Raw genomic sequence first — 9,895 nt, 5'->3', positions numbered from 1 at the left:
TGAATTTGCCTTGTACTATGCTTGTTCCTTTTATTAAGGTTTTAATTTACCTTCCTTAACTGCTGATGACTTGAGAGCAATTAAATATTCCCTGGACCTAGCAGGAGGCTGAATTGCCGGCTGATAAAGTGCTGTAATGGATGGGTTTCTCCACAATTTATATGTCATCTTTCAGGAATGCTTAGTTCAGTAGTTCTCATACTGTGTGCAGCACCCTGGGGTACCTCGGAACACTTGCCCCTGCCTCTGGTTGGTGGTCCAGGACCAAGTCAAATTATTCATGGTCAATGTAATAGGAAAACCAGTGCTGGTGCCTGCCAATCATAAACTATGTGGACAAACAAGCAAATCTTGTCCCTCACCACACAGATGAACCTAAGGATGACATAAAAACACAATTTACTTTTTTTAATATTTCTTTCTAAATTTCTCAATAAGACACTTTTGGCCAAGGGGTGCCGTGTAAAACATTTTGATGCTATAGGACGCCGTGATTCAAAAAACTTTGGGAACCACTGGATTAGTCCCTACTAAGTCTGGAGTGTTCCCATATGAAATGTTGGATGTTCAAATTGTAACTTCCACTAAACTTAGTAAAGACCCCAAAGATTGTAAAAAATACTGTCCTATATTATTTCTGAATGGTAATAAACAAGGTTTAAGCTAAACTAAATTCCAATTGCCTTAGGCCTTCACTTTTCTCCCAAATTCACCCTGAGCAGGTGGGGTTCATATCCGAAAGACAACTCGTAACATTTTTTATTTAATTGACTCTCTCCCAGTATTGGGTACAGTCCATGTACAAGGTTACTTTCTTTTACCACTAAGAAAGCCTTTGATAGGTTTTCTAAATCAGATCCTTTGTTACTGTACATACAGATGTATCCATGCTCATCTTACTGTGATGTGGCATGCTGCATGCCGTGCCAGGCTGCAACTATTCGTAGGCGGCGATCACTTAACTAATTCCTTTAGGAATTAATGGAGCAATCACTGTTTGCGTGTAGTGGCAGCCTGGCATGCCATGAAGAAAGTCGTGTTGCAGTATGCTGCATCTCAGCAAAGATGAGCATGGCTACATCTTTACCAGATCTTTAAGTACACCCTCTGCTACAGTGTTTATTAATGTGTTTTTTTCACCTCCTGCTGTTGTGTCATCTATCAGCGCAGCAGCTTCTATGCTGCCAGCCTTCAGTGAATTTCATTGTTGCTATGTAACATCTATGAGTGCTGTGGTTTCCACGCTGCAAACAGACTTGTTCGTGCTCGCTTCGGCAGCACATATACTAAAATTGGAATGATACAGAGAAGATTAGCATGGCCCCTGCGCAAGGATGACACGCAAATTCGTGAAGCGTTCCATATTTTTTTGGGCTGCGTTACTGTGGTAGGGCTGCGTTACTGTGGTAGTGGTGGAGTAGGAGACGCTGTGACCGGAACCGGAAGTGAGAGTGCGGGGCTCAGGCACGCGTGCGATCGCGTACGCACGTGTGTGAGGGAGTAAGAGAGAAGTTGCCGGATCGGGCTGGAGGGGTGCCCGATCGAGTGGTGCCTGATTGCGCCGGAGGGGTGCCCGATCGAGTGGTGCCTGATTGAGCCAGAGGGGGTGCCGGACAGAGGTATTGGGTGCCGGACCGTGGGATAGAGAGAGACCGGAGCACAGCAAGTGCTGCTGCTGCCGATCTCAGTGCTATAAGTAATTAAAAAAAAAAAAGGACATCAGGGTCATTTAACCTGTGTGAGTGAGGGACAGAGTGTAGTGTGTGACTGAGGGACTGATAACTGTGTGTGAAAGAGGGACAGAGAGAAGTGTGTGACTAAAGGGCTGAGATCACTGTGTGTGTGTGTGTGTGTGTGTGTGTGTGTGTGTGTGTGTGTGTGTGTGTGTGTGTGTGTGTGTGTGTGAGGGGTTGCAACTAGTGTGTGAGCAAGGGGGTGAGTTTTCTGAGTGTGTGAGGCGCAGAGTTTTTGGTGTGTAGGGTGCCTGTTCTGTTTTGTTTCTGTGTTTTTGTGTGTGTTCTAGAAATCTTCAGGTACGCTGCTGCACAAGCTGCAAAAGGGGACTGAGGAAGTCGGCTGCTGCAGTCATCAGAGGAGAGGACAGAAGGGGACGGAGGCTGCTGTCATAACTAGTGATGTGCACCGGAAATTTTTCGGGTTTTGTGCTTTGGTTTTGGATTCGGTTCCGCGGCCGTGTTTTGGATTCGGACGCGTTTTGGCAAAACCTCCCTGAAATTTTTTTGTCGGATTCGAGTGTGTTTTGGATTCGGGTGTTTTTTTACAAAAAACCCTCAAAAACAGCTTAAATCATAGAATTTGGGGGTCATTTTGATCCCATAGTATTATTAACCGCAATAACCATAATTTACACTCATTTTCAGTCTATTAATCTGAACACCTCACAATATTATTTTTAGTCCTAAAATTTGCACCGAGGTCGCTGGATGGCTAAGCTAAGCGACATAAGTGGCCGACACAAACACCTGGCCCATTTAGGAGTGGCACTGCAGTGTCAGGCAGGATGGCACTTCAAAAAAATAGTCCCCAAACAGCACATGATGCAAAGAAAAAAAGAGGCGCACCAAGGTCGCTGTGTGACTAAGCTAAGCGACACAAGTGGCCGACACAAACACCTGGCCCATCTAGGAGTGGCACTGCAGTGTCAGGCAGGATGGCACTACAAAAAAATAGTCCCCAAACAGCACATGATGCAAAGAAAAAAAGAGGCGCACCAAGGTCGCTGTGTGACTAAGCTAAGCGACACAAGTGGCCGACACAAACACCTGGCCCATCTAGGAGTGGCACTGCAGTGTCAGGCAGGATGGCACTTCAAAAAAATTGTCCCCAAACAGCACATGATGCAAAGAAAAAAAGAGGCGCACCAAGGTCGCTGTGTGACTAAGCTAAGCGACACAAGTGGCCGACACAAACACCTGGCCCATCTAGGAGTGGCACTGCAGTGTCAGGCAGGATGGCACTTTAAAAAAATAGTCCACAAACAGCACATGATGCAAAGAAAAAAAGAGGCGCACCAAGGTCGCTGTGTGACTAAGCTAAGCGACACAAGTGGCCGACACAAACACCTGGCCCATCTAGGAGTGGCACTGCAGTGTCAGGCAGGATGGCACTTCAAAAAAATTGTCCCCAAACAGCACATGATGCAAAGAAAAAAAGAGGCGCACCAATGTCGCTGTGTGACTAAGCTAAGCGACACAAGTGGCCGACACAAACACCTGGCCCATCTAGGAGTGGCACTGCAGTTTTCTAGCAAGAGGATGAGTGCTTCCATCCTCATGTGAATCTGAACCACTAGCCATGAACATAGGCCAGGGCCTCAGCCGTTCCTTGCCACTCCGTGCCGTAAATGGCATATTGGCAAGTTTACGCTTCTCATCAGACGCTTTCAATTTTGATTTTTGGGTCATTTTACTGAACTTTTGTTTTTTGGATTTTACATGCTCTCTACTATGACATTGGGCATCGGCCTTGGCAGATGACGTTGATGGCATTTCATTGTCTCGGCCATGACTAGTGGCAGCAGCTTCAGCACGAGGTGGAAGTGGATCTTCATCTTTCCCTATTTTAACCTCCACATTTTTGTTCTCCATTTTTTAATGTGTGGAATTATATGCCAGTATCAATAGCAATGGCCTACTACTAGTATACAACTGAAATGCACCACAGGTATGGATGGATAGTATACTTGACGACACAGAGGTAGGTAGAGCAGTGGCCTTCCGTACCGTACTGCTATATATACTGGTGGTCACTCTCAGCAAACTGCAAAACTAAAATGCACCACAGGTATAGAATCTAGATGGATAGTATACTTGACGACACAGAGGTAGGTAGAGCAGTGGCCTTCCGTACCGTACTGCTATATATACTGGTGGTCACTGTCAGCAAACTGCAAAACTAAAATGCACCACAGGTATAGAATCTAGATGGATAGTATACTTGACAACACAGAGGTAGGTAGAGCAGTGGCCTTCCGTACCATACTGCTATATATACTGGTGGTTACTGTCAGCAAAACTCTGCACTGTACTCCTCCTATATAATACTGCTGGTCCCCAGTCCCCACAATAAAGCAGTGTGAGCACAGATATATGCAGCACACTGAGCACAGATATGGAGTGTTTTTCAGGCAGACAACGTATACTGGTGGTCGCTGTCAGCAAAACTCTGCACTGTACTCCTCCTATATAATATACTGGTGGTCCCCAGTCCCCACAATAAAGCAGTGTGAGCACAGATATATGCAGCACACTGAGCACAGATATGGAGTGTTTTTCAGGCAGACAACGTATACTGGTGGTCACTGTCAGCAAAACTCTGCACTGTACTCCTCCTATATAATACAGCTGCTCCCCAGGCCCCACAATTAAGCAGTGTGAGCACAGATATATGCAGCACACTGAGCACAGATATGGAGTGTTTTTCAGGCAGACAACGTATACTGGTGGTCACTGTCAGCAAAACTCTGCACTGTACTCCTCCTATATAATACAGCTGCTCCCCAGTCCCCACAATTAAGCAATAAGCACAAATATTTGCATCAACATTAATAAACGGAGAGGATGCCAGCCACGTCCTCTCCCTAACATTTCCAATACACGAGTGAAAATGGCGGCGACGCGCGGCTGCTTATATAGAATCCGAATCTCGCGAGAATCCGACAGCGGGATGATGACGTTCGGGCGCGCTCGGGTTAACCGAGCCATACGGGAGAATCCGAGTATGCCTCGGACCCGTGGAAAATGGGTGAAGTTCGGGGGGGTTCGGTTTCTGAGGAACCGAACCCGCTCATCACTAGTCATAACAGCTGCTGCCACTGGAGGAACTGGGGACTACGGCTGCATAAAAGCGAAGGATCAAGGACCGCACAAAGATAGATAAGTATAAGCCTAACTTAATTATTGTATAAGTGAGAGTTTCTCCAGATTGTTCTTTCTTGTCTTCTTTATTTATTTATTTTTATTTATTTATTTATTTATTTTAGTTTATATATTTGCTTCTTTTCTGTTGAGACTACTAGGGATTTAGAACTTACAAACACTATGGGTGGGGCTGTGATTGGGGACCTCACTCAGTGCATGTCGTGCAAGATGTACGCACACCTGGAGCAACCGTCCCAGTGTGATTACATCTGCACGAGATGTGTGCGAACGATTGCCCTGGAAGCTCAGGTAACGGATCTAGAGCAAACTGTTACGCGACTGAGGGAGAGTCACAATCTCGGTCAAGAACTAGATAGAACGGTGGAGGAGCTGCGGGAGGGGTCACTGGTAGATGAGGATAATCAGGGAGCTAGCTGGGTCACAGTTAGAAGGAAGAATAGGGGGAGGCTCGACATCTCCGGACTATCAAACCCGAATAAATTTGCATGACTGGACGAGGATTCGGAGGATGATAGTGAGGAAATGACGGTGCCGGAGGGGACTGTTTCCTCTAGCATCCAGAGGAGCGGCCCCTCTGGCAGAGTTGGGACAAGAGTTAGTGAGGTACCTAGTCAGATTGTGGTGGTAAGGGACTCTATCATCAGGAAGGCAGATAGGGCAATCTGCTATCGGGACCGTGATCACCGTACAGTCTGTTGTCTCCCGGCTGCTCGGGTGCGGCACATCACGGACCGGGTAGATAGATTGTTGGGAGGGGCTGGGAAAGACACGGCGGTCTTGGTGCCTGTTAGCACCAATGACAAAGTCAGCGGAAGGTGGGATGTCCTTAAGAAAGACTACAGGGAATTAGGCAAGAAACTTAAGGCAAGGACATCTAAGGTAATATTCTCTGAAATATTACCCGTGCCACACGCTAGTCCAGGGAGGCAGAGGGAGATTAGGGAGGTAAATGTGTGGCTTAGAGACTGGTGTAGGAAGGAGGGGTTCGTGTTCCTGGAACACTGGGCGGACTTCTCAGTCAGGCGCCATCTTTTTTGTCGTGATGGATTGCACCTGAATGAGGAGGGGGCAGCGGTGCTGGGGGGCAGGATGGTTAGAAGGTTGGTGGAGATTTTAAACTAGGAGCCTGGGGGGAGGGTTTAGCTAGAGACTACGGGGTGTGCAGTGAAAATAGTAGGGATGGCGGTAGTAAACAAAATGGGGGAGAAGTTGGAGGGAGGGTTAGAGCAGCCGGTAAAGGTATCAACATGGGTACTAAAAGAGGTTTTACCATAGCACTAACCGATAACGATTACAGGTCATCATTGTTACATAAGGTGAAAGATGTCCCTAACGCAAAGGGAAATACTTATCTTAGTTGTATGTATGTGAACACTAGAAGCCTTACGGGTAAAAAGGGCGAACTAGAAATACTTGCAGCAAGTAAACAGTATGATATTATAGGCATTACTGAAACTTGGTGGGACGAATCTCATGACTGGACAGTCAACCTAGAAGGCTATACGCTGTTTAGGAGAGACAGACTAAATAAAAAGGGTGGGGGGAGGTGTCTTTATGTAAAACCATTTTTAAAACTGATATACAGGAGGATTTGCAGGAGGGGACTGTAGATACGGTCGAGACGCTATGGGTAGAAATTGCATGTGGCGAAAAGGGAATAAATAAGTTAGTATTTGGGGTATGCTACAGACCGCCTGGTATTAATGTATCTCAGGGCCGTAACTACGTGTGTGCCAAGTGGGCTTGGCACACAGCGCAGTTGCCCTGAGGGCGCACGGCCAGCGGCATGTAATGAGTCAAATTGACTCATTACATGCCGCCTCTGAAGTCCGCGCCGTGCGCCGCAGCCGCGCTGGAGGAGAGGGAAGCGCCGGAGGCAGCTGAGAAGGAGGAGGAGGAGGGAGGGGGACTGGAGCCGCAGCAGCGCTATTTCATTGGTAGTAAGCGCCGCTGCAGCATCCCACTCTCCTTCCATATAGGCTGCCCGGCGCTGCTGTGGATGCTGGGATGTGGTTCCTCCATCCCAGCATCCACAGCAGCGCCAGGCAACCAATACGGAAGGAGAGGGGGATGCTGCAGCGGCGCTTACTACCAATTACATAGCACTGCTGCGGCTCCAGTCCCCCTCCCTCCTCCTCCTTGTCCGATGCCTGCACACTGCACAGAGGGAGATGCCAGCACGAGGAGCCTGTCAGCGGGGAGAAGGTAAGTATATCCCTCTCTTTCTCTCTCTCTTTCTCTCTCTCTCTCTCTCTCTGGGGGACACCGTCTGCCATAATGTGTAAAAAGGGGTCCTGGCTGCCGCAATGTGTTAAAAGGGGGCCTGGCTGCTGCAATGTGTAAAAAGGGGTCCTGGCTGCCGCAATGTGTAAAAAGGGGTCCTGGCTGCCGCAATGTGTAAAAAGGGGTCCTGGATGCCGCAATGTGTAAAAAGGGGGCCTGGCTGCTGCAATGTGTAAAAAGGGGGACTGGCTGCAGCAATGTGTAAAAAGGGGGACTGGCTGCCGCAATGTGTAAAAAGGGGGACTGTCTGCCGCAATGTGTAAAAAGGGGGACTGTCTGCTGTAATGTGTAAAAAGGGGGACGCTGTCTGCTGTGATGTATAAAAGGGGCTCTACCTGGTGTAGTGACGCTACTGTGCAGCGTAATTTGAATAATAGAGACTACTGTGCACCGTAGTATGAATTGCTATTATTTTGTGGCCACGCCCCTTCCCCATGAAGCCACACCCCTATCTTGCATGGGGGGGGCGCCAATGTCGTTTCTTGCACACAGCGCTAAAATGCCTAGTTACGGCACTGATGTATCTGACGAGGAATTGTTACTGAGGCAGCAGGAGTAGGTGACATAGTGGTGATGGGAGATTTTAACTATCCAGAGATAAACTGGAAAAACGATTCATGTGATACTGCTAGGGGTAATAAGTTTCTAAACACACTTAATGATAATTACTTAGTTCAACTAATTGAGGAACCCACCAGGTACAATGCAATCTTAGACCTGGTATTAACAAACAATGGGGAATTGGTATCAGATATTGAAGTGGGGGAGCCCATAGGAAACAGCGACCACAATAAGGTCACATTCAATGTAAGTTTTCATAAAGAGTCCTATACTGGCTCAACTAGGCCTCTAAACTTTAGTAAAGCCAACTTTGAAATGATGAGGGAAACTCTAAGGGATATTGATTGGGAAGGTTTGTTTCTAGGAAAAAATACTACAGAGAAACAGAGAAATGGGATGTATTAAAATCACTACTAGCTAAAAATACTCCCAAATTTATTCCTACGAGCAGCAAAAAAAGGATTCAAAATAATAAACCGATGTGGCTTAATAAAAAAATAAAGGAACTTATGGGCAAGAAAAGCGAGCATTTAAAAAATACAAATCTGATGGGAATGCGGAATCATTTCAGCACTATAAGGACTGTAACAAAATATGCAAAAAAGAAATAAGAGCGGCTGAAGTAGAAGCAGAAAAACTAGTAGCAAAGGAAAGCAAAGCGAATCCCAAAAAAATATTTAAATACATTAAAAGCAAGAGATTAAAGAAGGAGAGTATAGGCCCTTTAAAGGACAAGTCGGGACTCTTAATCAAAAATGATAATGACATAGTGGACATACTTAATGAATTTTTTTCAACAGTATTTACTAGAGAGGACCCAATTATGGGACTAACGCACAACCTCAATAATGAGAATATCCCACTGATAGGTACTTATTTAAGTGAGGAGGTAGTCTGTGACCGATTAAAGCATTTAAAGATTAATAAGTCACCGGGGCCCGATGGAATTCACTCAAGTGTTCTAATGGAGCTTCACTCTGAACTTGCAAGACCGCTATTTTTGATCTTTGAGGATTCAGTTATATCAGGTATGGTTCCCAAAGACTGGCGTATAGCGGAAGTAGTGCCTATATTCAAAAAGGGAAGTAAAGCTGAACCGGGAAACTATAGACCAGTTAGTCTTACATCTATAGTGGGTAAAGTACTGGAAGGCATTCTAAGGGATAGTATTCAGAAGTTCCTTGAAGCCAATAAAATCATTAAAAGGAATCAACATGGATTCGTGAAGGATAGATCCTGTCAAACCAACTTACTTGGTTTTTATGAAACAGTAAGTGCAAACCTCGATCAGGGTAAAGAGGTGGATATAATCTTTTTAGATTTTGCCAAAGCTTTCGACACAGTACCACACATGCGGCTTTTCTACAAGCTACAAGAAATAGGGCTAGGAAGCTCTATATGCACTTGGGTCAAGAATTGGTTAGTTAATAGAGAGCAGCGCGTTGTGGTTAATGGATCTTTTTCAAATTGGACTGAAGTGCTAAGTGGTGTGCCACAAGGCTCGGTATTAGGACCGCTATTGTTCAACATTTTCATTAACGACCAAACAGAAGGTCTAGAGAGCATGGTGTCAATTTTTGCAGATGATACCAAATTGTGTAAGGCTATAAATACAGAGGAGGATGCCGAGTCTCTTCAGAACAACTTAGTTAAATTAGAAGCATGGGCAGCCAAATGGAGAATGTGCTTCAACACAGACAAGTGTAAGGTAATGCACTGTGGTAACAAGAACAAAAATTACACCTACCTACTAAATGGGGTAAAATTAGGGGATTCTGTACTGGAAAAGGACTTAGGTGTCCTCATAGATAGCAAGCTAAGTAGTAGTACCCAAAGTAGGACTGCAGCAAAGAAGGCTAATAAGATATTAGCATGCATAAAACGGGGTATTGATGCTAGGGACAAGAGTATTATACTCCCGTTATATAAATCACTAGTGAGGCCACACCTTGAATACTGTGTACAATTCTGGGCACCGTACTACAAAAAGGATATCCTGGAGCTAGAAAAGGTACAGAGGAGGGCGACCAAACTAATTAAGGGCATGGAGACGATGGAATACAAGGAAAGGCTTGAAAGACTAGGCATGTTTACATTGAAAAAGCGGAGACTAAGAGGGGATATGATCAACATCTACAAATATATAAGGG

At 45.7% G+C, this 9,895-nt stretch overlaps 1 non-coding gene across 1 annotated transcript; it reads left to right on the top strand.

Annotated features, from left to right (window-relative positions):
• The first annotated feature begins 1,262 nt into the window (after positions 1-1,262).
• On the top strand, positions 1,263-1,369 carry LOC135054205 (U6 spliceosomal RNA). The gene has a single exon (XR_010243418.1). It is a non-coding gene; the product is annotated as a U6 spliceosomal RNA (small nuclear RNA).
• Positions 1,370-9,895: the final 8,526 nt, after the last annotated feature.

Source organism: Pseudophryne corroboree, chromosome 2 (assembly GCF_028390025.1).
Source record: "Pseudophryne corroboree isolate aPseCor3 chromosome 2, aPseCor3.hap2, whole genome shotgun sequence".
In the NCBI taxonomy this organism is placed as follows: domain Eukaryota; kingdom Metazoa; phylum Chordata; class Amphibia; order Anura; family Myobatrachidae; genus Pseudophryne; species Pseudophryne corroboree.
Note: the sequence above shows the minus strand (reverse complement) of the source record. Positions and strands in the feature narration are given on the sequence as shown.